This window comes from Neoarius graeffei, chromosome 19, assembly GCF_027579695.1.
Source record: "Neoarius graeffei isolate fNeoGra1 chromosome 19, fNeoGra1.pri, whole genome shotgun sequence".
NCBI lineage: Eukaryota > Metazoa > Chordata > Actinopteri > Siluriformes > Ariidae > Neoarius > Neoarius graeffei.
The window spans coordinates 38,672,934-38,686,696 of NC_083587.1; the positions used below are offsets into that span (position 1 = coordinate 38,672,934).

The window sequence follows — 13,763 nt, forward strand, 5'->3', positions numbered from 1 at the left end:
GCACCAAACCCCTACTGCTACCTCTATGGGTGGTGAACCCACAGGAGGTCGGGCCCACGTCACCTCTTCGGGCTGAGCCCGGCCGGGCCCCATGGGCAAAGGCCCGGCCACCAAGCGCTCGCATACGAGCCCCAACCCCAGGCCTGGCTCCACACTGTAAGCCCGGACTTTGTATTTAATTAAATGTTCTAATTACAATGTACGTAAAAATTAAAGTTTGATTGCATTACTAAAAAATATTAAGTATATTCTACTAATTTGTACACATAGTCAAAAGTGTTAATAAGTTTAAGTTGAATGGCCTTAAAATTCTAAGTTTTAGTCATGACCACGCCTCTTTTTTAATCTGCGCAGAGTTGTGAAGCCGCCATTTTAACTTTCACAGATCAGCAGCGGTTACGTGAGGTTTGGTAAAATTCAGAGTGAGCTTCAGCCAACGTTTCTTCTCTGAACTTAGTATTTTGGATCCTGACTGTCGGTGGGAATGTTTGTTTTAACTTTAAGAGCAGTGGAAATCGCGTGTTTTACAGTTTGATAGTTACAGGTGGTATTTTACCAATTTCACGTCATTTTCATCTGTTGGCTAAGTTGCTTTTGTCACTGTGGAGAGCTCTCTGGATTTGGAATGAGACACTTTTTTTTTGAAAACTTTTCGGATAATGTAAGTATACAGCGTCCCGCTGGCAGTACGGGGAATGTTAAGGGGCTACGTATTAATGTTAGCACATATCTGGTTAAAGAAAAAACATGTTTCATGTTTCAATGTTTATTGTGCACTTCTTGTTAATAAAATACAAATGCAATGGAAAAACTTTATACACTGTCATTTGTTTTATTGCTTTAACAGGTAAATCGAATTCTTGTTAAGTTAAAATGTAAAGTATAATCACTAAAGATGAATTCTAGGAAAGTTTAAATATTAAGTTCAATCAAATAAACATATTTCAGTTTAATGTACTATAAATTTCAAGGCAACCAGTTTCCCAACACTGTTTGAGTAAATACAACTTATCAGGCTTTTAAGTACAAAAAACTTAAAATGGTTAGTTCATGCTGCATGGTAAAGCAATTTACATTTACAAGACATCTGAAGTTTAATGTACTATAAATTTCAAGGCAACCAGTTTCCAAACACTGTTTGAGTAAACTCAACTTATCAGGGTTTACAGTGCAGGGTGGGGCCCGGCTGCGTCCTACCGGGCGACGTCACGGTCCTGGATTTTTCTCCATAGGGGGTTAACCTCTTTTGTACACATTTTAAACATCTGTGCTTTTTTAAAACCTCTTTTGTACACATTTTAAACATCTGTGCTTTTTAAAACCTCTTTTTTTACACATTTTAAATACCCGTGCTTTTTAAAATCTCTTTTTTTTACACATTTTAAACATCTGTGCTTTTTAAAACCTCTTTTGTACACATTTTAGACATCTGTGCTTTCTAAAACCTCTTTTGTACACATTTTAAACATTGTGCTTTTTTTAAAACCTCTTTTTTACACATTTTAAACATCTGTGCTTTTTAAAACCTCTTTTGTACACATTTTAAACATCTGTGCTTTTTAAACCTCTTTTTTTACACATTTTAAACATCTGTGCTTTTTAAAAACCTCTTTTGTACACATTTTAAACATCTGTGCTTTTTTTAAAACATCTTGTTTTACACATTTTAAACATCAGTGCTTTTTTAAAACCTCTTTTGTACACATTTTAAACATCTGTGCTTTTTTAAAACTTTTTTTTACACATTTTAGACATCTGTGCTTTCTAAAACCTCTTTTGTACACATTTTAAACATCTGTGCTTTTTTAAAACCTCTTTTTTACACATTTTAAACATCTGTGCTTTTTAAAACATCTTTTTTGTACACATTTTAAACGTGCTTTTTTAAAACCTCTTTTTTTACACATTTTAAACATCTGTGCTTTTTTTTAACATCTTGTTTTACACATTTTAAACATCTCATAGCATCATTAACTAGCACCTCTTGGCAGACAACACACTGTGGCAGTGGAGCATCTTTAGATCCAGTCCATGAAAATCCAAACTTTAAATAATCGTGGTCATACTTCCTTCTTTTTTTGCTTGGCCCAGACTCTGTCTCCTCACCTCACTGTAGCTTTAGGTACTAAAAATCGATCCATTTTGTATCTGGCAAAGGCTAGCTGAAGTTCGCTAAATGTCCGCAATAGTAACTTATTCTGGTTTATTTTTCCTCACGTTGCGCCCCCCCTGAAGAACTCTGGCGCCCCCTAGGGGAGGTGCGCCCCACACTTTGAAAAGCCCTGGGCTACAGTATAAACAGTATGTGCAGTCAAGAGCAGTTATAAAGAGGTGGGAATAAATAATTGGCATTAATACATAAGGGCAATATACAGATGTGCTATATTAATATACAGAGGGTCAATATACTTCACTGTAAAAAAAAATCTGTTGTTTTTACAAAAAAAAACCTGGCAGCTGTGGTTGCCAGAATAATTCAGTATAAAATACAGTGAACATGTAAACAGTTTTACTGACCAAACAGTAATTACAACAGTGTTAAACTGTAAAATAAACAGATTGTCCCATAATTTTGTACAAATTTTAAGTGTGATTTAAAAAGGGTTTTTTTGGTAATAAAACAGTTTTACTAAGTAAATTTAACAAACTTTTTCTGATGAATTATCCTAATACTGCTGTTATTTTACACTTTCTTCCAGTAAGATTTACAAATAGTTTGTTTGTTGTCCATGAAATTTCATTTAGTCTTACTGAAGAAATACTTTTGAATAACAGATTAAAACTGTTAAAATGCCAGTATAAATTTATTAATATTTTCTGTAAAACTGAATTTTAATTTGCTTTAAATGTTTTTCTTTTTAGTAATAATTATATTTTCAAATAATATCTATAAACATTAAATTTCCACAAACATTTACCACTTAAATGCAACTTTAAAACACAAGGAAGCCACATATAAAGAGTATCTATAATAATAAAAAAAAACTTACACTTGCATGCCTTTGAAAAACTTTTCAATGTGGTGTTCATTTGTCATTTCTGAACATAAAACATGAAGCAAATACACCTGCTAAACAGATGTAAATTTTTTTTCAACCATTTTGACTTTATCAGAAACAGTAAGATGAGAAACAACTTTCAAACCTATTTAGACATTTTTTGGCAATTTTTAAATCACACTACAATCAACTTCTATTTTGGGTGTACATTTACAAAAACATTCAGCTCCAGTATTATTAAACACTGCCTTGATTTATCAGATGTGATTAAACAAAATATCTTTTTTTTTCTTCTGTCATAATATTCCAATCAATCTCTGAATTTAACATTTTTACTGTCACCCTCTAAATAAGGTGTGGGTTTCGACGACAGTCAATTTCTTAAGACTAAATTAATAATTAGTGTGCAGTGCCTACAGTATTTATGCATATATGCATGCATGTGCCCAATAGCTGTACAAGGCGTTTGCTGAACCAAGGAGACCAATGTTATGTTCGAGCTATTGGAAAAATTCTCTGCCCTATATGCCCCTACTTTATTCAGATGATAGAAGTCAAGATGGTAAGTCACAGAAACATTTTTGCTACATCTTGATTAAAGAAAGAAACAAAAAAAAAAACAGGTAAAATGTCTATTTATGTCATATTCTATAAGACTATTCAATGATCGTTACTGTATTTTGCCAAGACAAATCTGAATTTGGGGAGCAGCTTCCTATCATCTGTAAGGTGATAACTACATCAACATTTGCTTCACGAAGCAATAAACTTTAGATTCAAGCTATAAAAGTAAAAGAATGACAAGTCACATTTAACTCTGTGTGACCCTTCACTAGCAGACAACGGTTTAGAAATAAGACACACAGGAACCCAAACAGTGCTGAGAAAGTACAACTTCTTTATTAAAAAATAGGTTTAAAAGTATAAAATTTTAATCTTTAATATTCTCTTTTTATTATAAAAGCAACACCAATAATTTGGTTGGTCAACACAAAACACATGCAACTTGGCTTAGAGTACAGGGATAAAGAAAATCACAAAGAAGGGTAGTATAGAGCAGCTGCATATGCCAAGGCTAGATGGGCACTCAGTAAAATTCCTAACCAAGGAAACCGGCACGATCCAAGAAAACAACAAAATAATAAAAACATAAAACAAATAAAAGCAAAACAGTGACTATTAACGTTCTGCCACCACTGTACACCGTCCTAAAACACACATTGATACAATGAATACAAAAGAATGTGTCCTGAATGTGCTAAATGTTAAGTTTTTTTCTTAAGGCTCGTGGCCTACCTGCGCTATGGTGGCGTCGTGCCAATTAGCTTACTCCAGCTCCCGGCCCAACTTCCCCGCTGGTACGGCTTGCATCTACAACGCAGTTCAATTTTGGCAAGGTTTACTGCCTAACACAAACAATGTCGTACTGACACAGCATCAATGTGCGTGAAGGTGTGTGTGTGTGGTGTGCGTGTGCATACCTGACCACACAAACCACCGAGGGCACACCGCATACGTCTTATTGGCTTCTCTCGGATACCAGCTATACCTAAACAATTACGGTCATCAGTCCCGCATTCACCAACTCAGATCTTACAAAACCCTTAATCAAATTACATAGCCTACTCACCAACAACCATGCACGTTGAAGGCTAGTAATTTCGCCTCACTGTTGGAGTGATATTTCAAAGCTTCAAAAGTTTCACTCGTAGTGTAACTGCAGACTTCTAGACCTCACCAGCCAACTTGACGATGGTGCCCTGGCGAATGCTACAATTCATGTACTGCAAACCGCTAATGAGACCAAACGATACTTTGGGACCCAACGTGAGATTTCAAAGGCTCTCTATGAGCGTCAAAGTAAAAGTCTCCCACTTACAGCTACTCCATTCTGCCGGTTACATCTGTAAAAGTAAATACATCCTTTTCTTCTACAATAATTGTTTTGGGTTTTTTTGGTAAATCTCATACCTCTGCAGAAACTCCAGTGTGGACGCAAGACCCGATGGGTAATGAATGTTGAAGCAATAATAGCTCCCAAACATCATGCAAAGGGCAGAAATGAAGCAGGAGATCTTGTTGTGTCCAATCTGTTGATCCACACTCAGCATGAACCGTCTAGCATGGAAGCAGAATTGCCCTAAAGAGAAAGAAGAATACATTTAGACTCCTGATACAACAAAACAATGACATTTATATGAAAGATAACAAATTAAAGAAAAAGTACAAAGAAAAAACATGACATAGTAAGAGGATAAGCCAATAAAAAAAAGAGAAAAACAATATAGAGAAAATCAAAGAACACAAATACAAGTACAGAGGAAAATATAAGAACCAGGAAATCGCTAGAAAAAACATGCAAGATGGAAAAAAGGTAAAGAAAGGGGACAAGACAACAGGAGAAAGAAACTGAAAATTTTTTAAACTCACCACACACGATGATGGTGGGAGTCAAGGAGACATTATCCATCTGTACTTCTTCAGCTAGGCATGTGTCCTCCACACAGAAGAACATTGCTTCCTCCTTTTCATTGAAGTAGCACCGTCTCTTTAACATCTTCAGAGTAACCGTCCAGCTCTCCCCTTACCATCTTCAACTTTGCTTGAGCCTGGAAAACCCTTTTGTTTTTGTTCACACAGTGTTCATGTAGTTCAGCAGTCTTTTCCCCTTCATATCCATGTTCCGCATGAAGGTTTCCTTCAGTCCAAGTCCAGTGAGTTCCTTATAGTGTACAGCCATCCCAATGTCTTGAAATAAAAGTGGCCACTCTTCCAAGACATCTCGAATGCTTTTCCCCTGGTTAACATCTTTGTGCTGTGTGTAGAAAGTTGCCCTCGTTAATCATTTCATCTTCTCAGGATTTGCCTCCTTCTGCCAACACATCATCTTGAGCTTGTCCTCCTTCTGCTGCTGACTTTCTGCAGTTTCTCCTAGTGGCAGGCATTTTGCATCCCAGCTGATACACCCATAGGTGTCCTGAATTGCAGCTCTCTGTTCTGGAGGAATTTCATCTGTGTCAGAGTTTTCAAAGCAGCACTTTTGCTTTCTTATTTTTGGAATTGTAGATCACTTCACATTCTCAATTCGATATTGCAGTTGTTTGATTAGTGAGTGATAGCCAGGGCCAATTACATCTTGTAGAGATTTTGGATATTTTGCCACCATCTTCTTTGCAACTTCTGTAGAACTCCTTTTACCTAAGCAAGAACTTTTTCGCATCATTTCAGACACCACAATCCTGACCATCTCCCTCCTAATCTTTGGACTTGGCCGTTTTCCTCTCTCTAATGACTGCATCAGTTCCTCTGAGAACTTTTCCCATGGTATCTCAAAGGTATCCACCCAGTCTGCTTCAGATGTCTGGTTGCTGCTGGAGGAGTTTGATGACACACTTAGCGGGGACAAAGACTGCAGTGACGCAGGAGTATCTGGCGAAGTATTACTTGAGGACCTGCTGGTTTCAGGAGTCTGGCCTTCAAAAGCACACAAAAAACAAACACATACAAGTTATCAGAACTGAATATCATAATGTTTGCAACTGATCATTTCAATGTTGCTTTTGACACTGAGTGTTTCTAGTAATACATTTCACTTACATCTGAATTTCCAAGCAGCAAGTGCTTTTCTGGTCTTAATGCTGACAGCAAGTCTTCCTCAACAATGAACTGGAAGTCATCATATGTTTCCACTCCAATCGACTGTAATGTCTCCTCAAGAATGTCTTTTGAAGCCTCTGGAAGGTCAGGCAACATCTCATTGATGGCACTGCGTAGAAATGTTTGCTCAGCCATTTCTGGAATAAAATCAGTTAGACAAGTTTTTTTGTGTGAAAAGAAGATAACTAATTTAACACACAGTCAACTATGTACAGATTAAAGAGACTTATATTTAGTGTCAAAGATAATATCATGCCTGATTCACACTTTTTATTTATGTACATCCTTAAGTTTTTAATCAAACTTTTCTCTCCCTGTTTTTTTTTTGTTTGTTTACATCCACATATCACACATATTTGTTTTAAGTGGGATTTCCATCATGGTATACAAAGACATTTTCTATTTTGAAAACACACTGTGTTTCAGAGGAATAACTTGTTGTCCATTTACCTGATAAGAGGTCAAAGGGTAAAAGTCGACCAAGTCATTTATGTTAAGACACAAAGTGCTTGAAGTCTGTTTTGTCACTGAATACAGATTGTATTCAGAATGATAGACAGCTGTTTGTAGATCCATAACAAAATACACAGCAGTTTCATTTTGAATCAGAATTAAAACCAGTTCTCCAAACTCCATATACTCCTCATATTTTGATATCAGGAAACGCCCCTTTTTATACAATGTTCCCTTATATTGTGTATCTGTGGAAACACTTGTGTCTTTTTCTGAAAATCCCAGGTCTTTTACTGCATGTTTTATTACATCACTGTAGAGGCTGAAGTAAAAAAATACAACTGTCCTTGACCAGCAGCAGCTGATTGCATCTCGGGCCAGCTGAGATGTATGCCTGAAACATCTGATGTCTTTCTGATAGTGTTAGGCATATGTTTTTGAAGTTTTTTAAATGCCTTGCACATCTTTTAAAGTAGCCATGTTTACTTTCAAAACACATTGTCCACAACCTAATCAAAGGTCCAAATTTCAAAATTAGGGCTGGATAGTGCCGCAAGAAATGATGTTTTGGTTTAAGTGAAGTTTCAGGAAATAAAGATTTTCTTGATTCCAAATATTCTTGGATTATTATTTCAAGATAGGCAACCTGTGGCAAAGAAATGTTTTTGTGCACAAATCAAATCAACAATGTCTTTGAGTTGGAGAGTTGTCTGCCAAACATCATCTTGTGGATTCTGTATCTTGTCACCAATGATCACAGGCAACAATCTCAACAAGTTCCAGTTTTGAACAGCTTGACCTGAAAGCCTGATTGCCTCAGAGTTGACAGAGCATGGCTTTGTGAGAGCATCTGATCCTTTGTACTTGAATTGCTTGATTCGCCGGTTCAACAGGGAATAAGTAAACCATTTCTTTGTTTTTACAAAATATTTCAAGTACAGTGCAACATCATAGGATAAGACACCCTCAAATAAGTCATGGCCTAAGCAAGGTGGAAGGCCAGGTTGGCAAACATGAAAAGACTTTAGTGAGTTGAAGTCAGAGTTTACCTTGACACCTTTGACATCTTGATTGCTTCCAGTCTGTAGATGACGGACAGCCGAGTTGTAAGCTTCAGGGGTTCGCTGTGGACCACAAGCATTTGGATCACTTTGAAAGTCTTTTCTAGTGATTTCACAGTACCTACAAAAGTACTGAGAGGTACTAAAGTTTTCAGTGAACCCACCAATGCTGTGTGATCCTAAATTGTCACCAGCAATACAGAACAGTGCCCCTTTGATAGTTTCTTCACCTGCAATAATGCCATGTTCCTCTAAATCTCTTAAATGCATCAGAAGTTCAGAGAAAACCTTAGCAGTTTCAAACTGTTTTAAATCATTCTCTGGACACAATGAAACAAGAGACATGTGATCAGTGCTTGACCGCACATGAGCAGGTAAGTTAGCCACAGATAAATAAACGGCAACAACTTTGTGTTTCTTCTTGGCTGAACCAAGGGGGTTAACAATTTCAAAGGCATCTTGGTACAGAATAAGCTTCAGGCACCCGGGATTTTCAATGAAGAACTGGTTGTACTTAAAGTTTTGTCCATCACTTATATCACAGAAAACATCCAAGTGTGTTTCATTGGACTGTTGTAACACTGAATTCTTCCATAATTCTGATTCTAAAAGTGAACTTAGTGTCTGTTTAATGGGTATGTAGTAAGAAAATCTCTGAGTCATGTTTTCATCATTTCCTAAAGATATTTGTTTTGGTTCTGTGTATTTGAACATTTTTTTTTTGAAAGTCTGAGTTCTTGAATATGTTGTTCTCAGTGGTCCCCGATGACAAACAGAAAATAAATCTGAATCTCTTACACAAATCACAGGCTTTAGCAATAGCATCATCTGCTAGACACGTCATCTTTTAAAAGTGACTTCAGTTTACTCAAGGTGTAATCCATTCCCAGCTCATGCATGTTTTGCATCTCTTCAACAATGGTCTGTATCAGGGCTTTACATTAGCACCCCCCCACCCGCCAAATGCGGGTAAAATTCAGCTTTGGCGGCTAATAACTTTAGTCCCACTAGCCACTTTGGCGGGTGGTTTATTCTGTGGTATGACATATTTTAATTGTAGTTTTCTCTGAAGGCATCTGATATAATAAACGCATTGCAATGTAATATTACATGCCTACAACTCCCATGAGCACCTGCATAAACATTCTGACACCATGTTAGAATTGTTTAGAACGTTCGTTAACGTCTCAGATAAAATCAATGATACGGTAACCTGCAGTTAGTGAATGAAGCAACAACATAGCTGATGACTGACAAGCGCACTATGTGGTGGCATATAGCTGGAGTTTCAAACCCTGCTGCTCAGGAAAAAAGGGGCAGAGATGAGCAGGGCCGGAGCAGCATTTTAAAATCACCGAGGTCCATTATGCGCAAAGCGCACGTCGAAAAATGTTCGACATATTTAAATGAGGGGATGAATTACATGCCACACAAGAGATCTATTCCTGAAATCACTTTTAATGGTGTTTGAACTGAATATCATTACTTTTGAAAAAAAAAATCATGTATGTGGCAAGAGTAAGAATAATTTAAGCTTGTTTAATGGTTTGATCTGGCCCAAGCAATGAGGACAAAAGATACCCTAACCATGTAGCCTATGTCAGTGGTTTTCAAAGTGGGGGCAGCCAGGGGGTGCTAGGGGAGCCTCAGAAAGTTGGAGGGATAACAAAAAAAAATTGCGAAAAAAATATTTTTTAAATAATTATTAAATATATTGTAATTAGTTTTTTGATCATTATTATAAAATATAATTAATAATAATACATCATATCGAAACGTTGTTTGCCATGCTCATCTCTCCGATTGCCTGTGACGTTGCGGTTTGCGCCATTTATCAAGCTGCTTTGCTCCTCAAACTAGCGTATTGCTAGCGCAAAATGGACAGGTTTTTGAAGAAGAGACCGAAGGAACAAACCAACAGCCCTGCTGTGGAGGACACTGCTGCGAAAAAAACTAAAGTCCTGGCCAACTAAAATCCGAAAATATGAGGCAGCATACATTAAGTATGGCTTTACAGCCATACAGAAAAATGGCCATGATTGCCCGAAATGCATCCTCTGTCTGGAGACCCTGTCAAACGAGTGCTTAAAACCTTCGAAACTTCAGTGTCACTTGGTACAAAAACATCCAACAGATGCCGAAAAAAACAGTAGATTTCTTCAGACGCAAAGATCATCATTTGGTCAGGCAATCTGCTGCATTCACCCAGAAAGCTACTGTCCCCTAGTGGGCCCTGAAGGCATAATTTTTAGCCTCGTACCACATTGCTCGTGCTAAAAAAAACTCACTCAATTGGAGATGATTTGATTTTACCAGCCACCAAAGACACTGTCCGAGAATTGCTTGGTGTGGATGCTGCCAAAATAAATAAATAAATAAATAAAAATAATAAAATAAAAAAAAATAAAATAAAATAAAAAAAATCGATGCTGTCCCACTCTCTGATAACACCGTAAGCCGATGGATTGGCGACATGGCTCAAGACGTATCTGCTCAGCTGTTGGAGCAGGTGAGAGCCAGCGAATACTTCACACTTCAGCTGGATGAGAGCACAGATTTATCCAATGAGGCCCAACTGCTTGTGTACATCAGATTTATTTCACAGGAAAGATTTGTGGAGGAAATACTATTTTGTAAAGCATTTGAAAGAAGAACTACTGGGAAAGACATTTTTCAAGTTTTGGACAATTACATCGAGTCTAACGGATTGGACTGGACCCGTTGTGTGGGGGTGTGTTCGGACGGAGCCGCGGCAATGACCGGGAAGATCAGTGGAGTGACCTCGCTCATTAAGCAGATGGCCCCACATGTACCGTAGTGGCCACACACTGCATGCTCCATCGCGAGGCACTGGTCGCAAAAAGGATGGATAATGAGTTGAATCAGGTACTACAGGAGGTTATACAAGTAGTGAATTTTATTAAAGCCCGTCCCATGAAACACAGACTGTTTACCCTGCTCTGTAATAAGATGGGTGCTCGTTTTGAGGGGCTGCTGCTTCACTCGAACGTGCGCTGGCTGTCACAGGGCGCAGTTTTGAGCCGTGTCTATGAGCTGCAGAGGGAGGTTGCAGAGTTCCTCTCATCTGAAAAGCATCAGCTGGCAGATCGGTTCACCGATGCAACCTGGATCCGCAAACTTGCATACATGTCAGACATTTTCCAGCATCTAAATGTACTGAATCAAAGCATGCAAGGACGTGACATGTACATACTCCAGGTGCAAGATAAAGTGCGTGCTTTTTCCAAAAAGATCATGCTGTGGTCAAACAAGCTCCAGGAGGGAGTTACAGAAATGTTCCCACTACTTCACCAGGAGCTGCTGTCATGTGATGATTTGGGCTCCGTCTCTCCATTGATCCAGTCCCACCTGGAGCACCTCCAAGGATATTTCAAAGACTATTTCCCTGACCTCGAAAACACACATTTAAACTGGGTTAGGAACCCCTTTGCCCCCGGTGTCGGTTCTAGTCTGGACTTAAAGTCACAGGAGGAGCTGATTGAGATGAAAAACTCAGGGGATTTAAAAATGGACTTTGAGGCTCTTCCCCTGTCTAACTACTGGCTACATGTAAGAAAGGACTATCCCAGCTTGGCTGACAGGGCATTGAAATGCCTTCTCCCTTTTGCAACAACCTACTTGTGTGAGTCTGGCTTTTCAACTTTAAAGGTACTCAAAACCAAACATAGAGCACGTCTACATGTGGACAATGACATGCGTATGGCACTGACGGAGATTAAGCCCAGGGTTGACAAACTATGTAGGAGCCAGCAAGCCCATCCCTCCCACTAGTGCAAACCATCTGTCACTCCCAGACACACACACACACACACACACACACACACATTTGAATACTTTTATTTGAACCCACTATTAAAAATTAACATATGCAAGATTCAAATATTATCAAGGTTTACATCAAGGGTATAAAAAGCATCGCCTATGCCACACTGCAAGGCTGTCTATTACAGCTGATATCGAGCAGAACTTCGCCAATTGTTTAGATTTTACTCTGGAAAGCCCTGCCAGTCTTAACCCACTCACTGTTAATTTATGTACGTGCCCCAGACTACCAAATATCAGGACGATGAGTGTACAGGAATAGCCAAGGCTGGTAATAGCTGCAAGTAGGGACTGATATTTGGCCATTTTATCATAAAAGGCCATGTCCATATATGTATCAAAAACACATCCTACTTCAACTACTACTGCCTGCTTTCTATCCATGTCCTGAAGTACAATGTCAGGGGTGTTGGGGATATTACCAAACACATCCTCAGTGCTGCCGAACCACTCCGCCATCAAGCGTGAATGTTTGTGCATACTTGGGAAGAGTGGCTCAATAGCACTGCCGATGAGGTCCACAATGCGATCATGACGTGCAGTATAGAGTGGTTTATACATGCTGCAACCATTTACAACATGTGCGACTGACTCCAACTGCACGTCATGGTCAGCATACATCAGGCAGTGTGGCTGATGATGTTCAGGATACCACAATGCCAGGTTGTATTTTGTTGGCAATACCTGCAGTCTAGCCTTAATAATAAAACAGAGAATGTCCTCCCCCACAGCAGCGTTCCTGTAAATGGAGTGAGAGACAGTGTGGTCAGCAAAGTCAAGGACTGCCAACTTTCCCTGCATTCTCAATCCTGTCCAGTGCCGTTTTATTAATAGCTGCTTGCTGTTGAGGAGGGTTCTCCTTGCTGTTAAATTCTGTAATGCGTGTTGTAATCCATTGTAACAGATGGTGGCTTCCACAGATATGGACGGGTCTATGACTACTGTGTCAAATGACCCTGCTTGGGACAGTATATTTTCCCTTGTCCATTTCAGCTTGACCTCCATTCTGTTGCACAGGTCATTCAGCTCTGGCCAGTCAGAATGGACCCCAAAGCCCGTGGCCCGTGTGTCTAGTTTCCCATTGCTTTTTTCCTAAATCTCAGGAAGCTGTCTTCATTGGCTGTGGCTAGGGGAACTTTTCTTTTCCTGAGGTCCAGCAGGAGAGAAGCTCTTGCTAGCTCTCTGACTACAGCATCGTCGTTTTTTAACATGCTAAGAAGGTGTGCCAGCCTTGTTGCAGTACAAGTCCACTCAACATGTGGCACCCCAAGCCCCCTTTCTCTATGGGACAGATAAATGACACATGCACACAATTGAGAGTGTTTTGATTTCTTTTGTGCAGTTCTTATCAACAGTTTGTTGAAAAGTTTATTGTTCAGTGCAAAAATATTTGTGTTGAAAACCTGTTAGTTAATAATATCTCATCTCATTATCTCTAGCCGCTTTATCCTTCTACAGGGTCGCAGGCAAGCTGGAGCCTATCCCAGCTGACTACGGGCGAAAGGCGGGGTACACCCTGGACAAGTCGCCAGGTCATCACAGGGCTGACACATAGACACAGACAACCATTCACACTCACACCTACGGTCAATTTAGAGTCACCAGTCAACCTAACCTGCATGTCTTTGGACTGTGGGGGAAACCGGAGCACCCGGAGGAAACCCACACGGACACGGGGAGAACATGCAAACTCCACACAGAAAGGCCCTCGCCGGCCCCGGGGCTCGAACCCAGGACCTTCTTGCTGTGA

General features: G+C 39.2%; 1 long non-coding RNA gene across 9 annotated transcripts in view; it reads right to left on the bottom strand.

The window, feature by feature from the left end:
* Positions 1–3,880: 3,880 nt before the first annotated feature.
* Positions 3,881–13,763, bottom strand: part of LOC132867250 (uncharacterized) — a 28,091-nt gene continuing 18,208 nt past the window's right edge. For 2 of the 9 annotated variants that reach the window (XR_009650704.1, XR_009650702.1), the window contains exons 2-5: positions 8,159–8,233; positions 6,597–6,793; positions 5,430–6,473; positions 3,881–5,139 (exon numbers count right to left, since the gene is read on the bottom strand). This is a non-coding gene — a long non-coding RNA (uncharacterized LOC132867250). The remainder of the gene's footprint in view (positions 5,140–5,429; positions 6,474–6,596; positions 6,794–8,158; positions 8,234–13,763) is intronic. The other 7 variants (XR_009650710.1, XR_009650707.1, XR_009650708.1 and 4 more) reach the window with 7 other exon arrangements.